The sequence below is a fragment of the Mustela lutreola genome, chromosome 6 (genome assembly GCF_030435805.1).
Source record: "Mustela lutreola isolate mMusLut2 chromosome 6, mMusLut2.pri, whole genome shotgun sequence".
NCBI classification, from domain to species: domain Eukaryota; kingdom Metazoa; phylum Chordata; class Mammalia; order Carnivora; family Mustelidae; genus Mustela; species Mustela lutreola.
The window spans coordinates 142,262,770-142,267,723 of record NC_081295.1 but is presented as its reverse complement, the minus strand read 5'-3'; positions in this window follow the sequence as shown (position 1 = coordinate 142,267,723).

Sequence of the window (4,954 nt, the reverse complement as noted above, 5' to 3'; positions counted from 1 at the left end):
TGTGGTACATTAATGTGATTGCAGGGGAAATTGCACCCTTGACTAGGAGAGTGGGGGTAGGGGAGCGGTACTGGATTTGAGGATCACCTATGCCACGCCTAAACTCTGGTTGTGTTATGAAGTCTTGAATTACTGACAGCTAGACTAGAAAAGTCTTCACAATGGAAAGGAAATGGGGAGGGTGGGAAAGCCAGCTCTCTGTGTCCAAGGGTGACACAAGGGGCAGAGACACCTGTGCCCCAAAGGAAACCCCCAGAGGTACTCTGCTGGGCGTAGGTTTGGTCGACGGAAGGATTTCTCATTTCACTCTAGACAAGCCAAGGGATGAAGATAACCCAAAGAGACTGGACACTCACGGGGATTGCTTATAACTTCCCAATAATTTTGCACCCATCCCCCAATTTTCAGACCATTTGGTCTGTATTGCCAGAGCGGCCTTAACCATATCCTCCTCAGCAACAAGTGTGGGTGGGTGGGGGGCACCATGGGAGTTAAAGGGAACAAGACCCTCAGCCACTGGTTAGGAATTACTGAAGACTGCTAGTGAACCCTGCAGTGCCCCCATAGGGAAGGAGATCAAGAGGGACCTCGCAGTTTCCAAGAACTCACTTTTCTCTCCTCTCTGCTCATCTGTGGGGTGTGGAGTGGGGGTCGAGGATCTTTGAAGACCCTAGAAAAGTAGGCATCCCTTGGGAGAGCTGCAAATGAGTGGATTCCAAAGACGGAGAGAGTGATGGGGCACTCTGCCCTACCAGTCCTGGACCGGGCTCCCCATCACACCCCGGAGCCAGAGCTGGGGCTGCCCTCAGTCTTTCCTCGCCTGGAGGGACGCTGCCTGTCCAAGAGATTTACTCTGGAAGAGTTGGGCGAATTCCCCTTTCCTTGGCTGTCCCCGTATCCTCCGCGCCACGCGCGCATGCACACACACACACACACACACACACACACACACACTTCTCGCGGTTCTTCGCTAGGGTTTCCCTCTGGGGCAGATTACTTTATGACAGGGTGTGATAAGTGGTGATTTTGTTCCTCTTTTGATGGCAGGATTGCTTTGTAAACAGAAGCGCAAACTCGTTCCGATAGTGGTTCCGCACCAGCGAGCGGCGGCAGCCCTGGCACAGCGGGCGGCGGAGGCTGCGGCTGCACCTGTCGCCTGGGGCCTGGTGGAACACGGGCCACGCGTGGAGGGAGTCACGGTCCTCTGACCTCTAGGGCACCTTTAAGTTTTTGGCCTCTGGGCCTCCTGCCTTTGCTCCCCTCGGGCCTTCTGTACCCAATGCTCCAAGAACTCCCAGTTCAGTGTGCCTGCCTGGGAGGCACCTATGTGAGCGCAGCTCCAGGAAGCGGTGTGTCCCTTCTGCACTCTCCCTGGGCAACTTCGGTTAGAGGTCTGGCTTCCTCTGCGGTTACTGGTAACCCTAATCCTTTGCTCTAAACCAGTTGGAGAGTTGAGAGGGCTCTTGTGTGCTGAAGGAATCGCTGGAGGGTCCTGGCGTGGCAAATCACCCCATAGCTCCCCTCACTTTTCCCGCAGAAGAGTCAAACGTTTTCCCTTCCCTGCTCTGATCCTAGGGTCCACTTTACCACTGAGAGGGGCCCAAGAATGACCAAAGTTGAAGGTTCTCTCAGGTCCAAGGGCCAGAAAGATGAACTTCTACAGGGGAAGAAGCTCCAGGTGCAGTGAGCCGTCATCCAATCTGTCGCAATAATTCCAGACTCCTCTAAGGGAAAAGCAAGCTGAGGCCACCACAGGTGTGAAATTCTGAGTTAACCCATTGCTCAGACTTAAATTTAAATTTCCAAGTGCCTTAAGGAGCCTCCAGTGGGCGGGCTGGGGGACACTGGGGAGGGGCACTTGATGCGGAGTGAAAAAACGAAAAGGTGAGGTAAGTCCAGAAAGTTCTGGGGTGGGGAGGAATGCGGTTGGAGCACAGCTCTACCCTAAGGGAGCGATTGCTCCCGCTGTAACTTTGGGGCTCCTGGAGCTGGGAGGCGGGTTACAGGATATGAAAAATTCCACCCGGATACCTCTGGGCACCGGGGTCTGCAGAGAGCCTGAGAAGAGATGAAGCTGGGAGATTGGTGCCAGCTGAAATCAAGTTTTCCAGCCTCTCCCCACAGCTTTGGCCACCTGCACTGAGCAGCGCACAGAAAAGTTTGCGGTTGGGTCAAGAAGTCCCAGGACCTGTTAGCTGCGGAACCTGCTTTTCGGAGGCAGGGTTGGGAGAGGGGAGGAGGAGGACTGCTGATGTCTTTTCCCTTGACCCAGCAAGAAAAAAAGAAACAAACAAACAAACAAAAAGTCTCACTTTTCTCTGATTCGCAGGAGGCCTGAGGCCACAGTTCTGGAGACTGCTAGGTGCTGACGTGGGTCACCAAGTGCAGCCAGTGGTCTTGGGACTGCCCTGGTACTGGGTGCATCTGACCCGAGTCTGGGTGCTGGGTGAAGTTGGGAGGTGCCACCCCGCCTGCCCCCCAAGGCTCCCATCTGGAGGCAGAGTCAGGCTGGTGCTGGCCTCGGGAGGAGGTCGAGAGGGGAAAGGCTTGGAGTCGGGAATGGGTATCTGGGGAACAAGGGGGAAGGCCCACACATGAAGAAGAGGGTTTTATGGAAGGAGTCGCTGGAGGCGCCGTTGACCACAGTGTCTGCATGCAGTGTGCCAATGGGGGGCCAATGGAGTTGACAGCATCTTGAACTGAACCAGTCTCAGGTACTCTGAGGGTGGGGGATGGGCGGAGTAAACGGTCCTTGACCAGGCTTCGCGGCTTTCCTTGAGAGCGCAACGCGGGCTAGTGCTGTGCTAAGCGCTTTCCTCTAGTGAATTCTCACAACAAATTACCCATTCTACAAATGAGTAAAACTGAGGTTCAAACGAGCTCAGTAACTTCGCTCAGTAAATGTAAATGGCTGCGCGGAGTCTGGACCCCGAGTGATCGTTCTCCAAAGCGAAATGCTTGCTCCCGGCTGCTTCCGGAGTCTTCCTTCTCAGTCCCCTCCCCACCCAGACCCCAGCCCCAGTCATCCGAACAGAAACCCTCATGCAAGGCCTAGGCTACATCGATCTCAAATCTCGTCCATCCATCCAGCCCAGCGGAGCAGCGTGGCTTCGCGCTTAACCGCGCTGGTAGCGTTGTCTTCTCTTTCCCGCACACGCCTTGCCACCCCCTGCCCCTAAAAGGTACCAGAGTCGGAGACGGTCCTCTTTGCGTCCCACCCCAGCCCCAGCCCACGCTCGCCGGTCCTTCCCGAGCTCGGCCGGGCCCCGCCAGCGGGTCTCAGGTCCCTCCAGCTCTTGCGCCACCGGTGCGCGCTAGCAGTGCGGCCGCCGGGGCCGGGAACGGTGTTCATTTTGTAAGAGAGCACAGCGCCCCCCGCCGGAATCTCCGGGACGCGCCTCCCGCGTCTGTCTGGGGACTTTAAAGAATTCGACACTCACCGACCTGCTCTGACAGTGTGGAGAAAGCCGGGAAAGTGAAGTGAAGATACTACGGGTTAAAAAGACCTTAATTTTAATTATTTAAAGTTCTCGCAAGGGGGGGGGGGGAGCACCCACAAACACACACCAAACTTGTTGAGCAAGGTACTAAGGCAGGTCCAAGAAAGTTTCAAATCCAGAAGAGAATAGGCACAGGGATGAGAGTCCCTCAGCCCAGGGACGACTCAAATGCCTAGGCGACACGGGGACTCCTTGAGAGTCACCAACCACACCATCTCTGTGCATGCCAGGAGGGTACAAGGCCAGTGGGGCAGGTATGGAGGCTCGAGCTCAGAGCTAGAAAGGGGCAGTTTGAGTATGGGGACAAGTCTTCACTCCTCAGCTTCTGAGCTGACCTCTTACACATTTTGCCTGACGTGTCGTGGTCGATTTGAAGCTGGTTCTTTGTTCCTCTTAGTCCCCGCGACGGCAGCCAGCCGGGGAGGGTAAACGGCCCTGCCTCAGAGCCTGTCCCGGAGGTTACAGGCCCAAGCCCCGGATTCTCCCATCTCGTCGCTGCCGGGATGGAGCGGGCAGGGTCTCGGAGGAGCGCGGCCCGAGGCTAAGCTCCTCACCCGGGCCTCCCTCCCAACCAGGTGTGGTTCCTGATGCGGAGATGAGCTCCTCGGGAGCCCCAAATCCTGTGGCTTCCTTTAAATCTCCCTTCTAATTAGAAGCAGCGGTGAAATCACTTGAGTGATTTTATCTGTCATGGGAAAGCAAACCCCAGCCCAAACCTCAGTTGCCCATCCCAGAACCACCAACGCCCCCATTCTACTTTAAAGAATTATTATTGGAAAAGATAAAGAGCAGGGAACTCCTAGAGGAGTGGGGGAGGGGACCACCTTAAATAGAAGTGTAAGTGTATGAGTGTGCAAGAGTGTGTGTTTGTGTGTCTGCGGTGGGAGGAGACTGAACTAGAAGCCAGAAGTGAAATAGAATCGCGAACGTTTCCACCTACTGGGAAACATTTTGATCTGGGATTGGACGCTGAACCCCCTGGGGGTTGCGGACTCCGATCCGCGAGGGCCCGGACTGTCCTCAATCTCCCGAGCTAGTGGGGAGGCCGGGCCTAGGGTCTGGCCGAACCGCAAGCGTACAGGTGTGCCGGACCTATTGGATCGGGCCCAATCTCCGGGCCTTGCTCTTTTCCCCTCCCCACCTCCAGTTCTCCCCACCTCGGGGTGGAGACTCCCAGCCCCAAAGTTCCAAGGGGGGGGGGGGAGTCTGGGGAAGAGCGCATAGATGCCCCCATTGCTTGAGTGCGAAAACACACCCACTCACACTCGCATCGAGCCCTGCACACCCCAGCAAGCAGTCTGCCTCTGTTCCCCGGTCAGAAACTGACCGGGAAAGCGGGTTGGGGCTGTTGGGAAAAGCTGGAGCTGATGGCGAGATTGCCGCGGCTATAAATCCATCACTTCCCAGGTCAGCTCTGCGAGGCGCTGGGACGAGAGCTGGCGGAGTGAATTCCT